A 774-nucleotide genomic window follows, 5' to 3' on the forward strand; every position below is an offset into this window, starting at 1 on the left:
CCTGGAGCAGGCCGGGCGTTTCTCACCAGTGGAGCGCGGCTGGGCTGTGCTGCCCACGGTCACTCTGTCCTCCGGGCCGTCCTCAGCACGCCAGCTCCTTTCCTTCCTGCTGTCGCCTGTGGTCACAGCCGGTCGGGCCTCACCAGCAGGTGTAAAGACTGAAGCGGGGTCGAGGCACCAGGGCACCAGGGCAGCTGGCCCAGAACCCCCGCCCTCTGGCCAGCCGCTGTCCCTGAATGCCGATGGCCACTCGGGGCCCTGCCTCCCTCCCTACTTGGCTAAGGGGTGGGTGACTGGCTGGCCTCCTCCAGGGGCCGGGCCTGGTGCTGCCTGAGCACCGCTGGGCAGGAGGGGGCTCGATGTGGGAGGGGCTGCTCTGAGCGCCAGCCACCTCCTGGGCACCCATCCACCTGGGCAGAGGGGAAGCAGGGCCTCCTGGCCCCCCCTGCGTGGGTGGCTGGGTTGAGCTACTTGGCTGAGGGGGTGGGTGACTGGCTGGGCCTGGTGCCGCCTGAGTACCGCGGGGCAGGAAGGGGCTCGATGTGGGAGGGGCTGCTCTGAGCGCCAGCCACCTCCTGGGCACCCATCCAGCTGGGCAGCTGGGAAGCAGGGCCTCCTGGCCTCAGTTTCCCCACCTGTGAAGTGGGCTCCCGCCAGTAGCTTTGCTGTGAGAATGAAATGAGGGAGGCGTGTTGGGCCCTGGGTGGCCCCCTGCAGCTGTGTGTCCTCTGCTCAGCCCTGGAGCCCGCGGTTCACCCTCCCCCGCACTGCGTT

Source organism: Myotis brandtii, unplaced genomic scaffold (assembly GCF_000412655.1).
Source record: "Myotis brandtii unplaced genomic scaffold, ASM41265v1 scaffold188, whole genome shotgun sequence".
Classification (NCBI taxonomy): domain Eukaryota; kingdom Metazoa; phylum Chordata; class Mammalia; order Chiroptera; family Vespertilionidae; genus Myotis; species Myotis brandtii.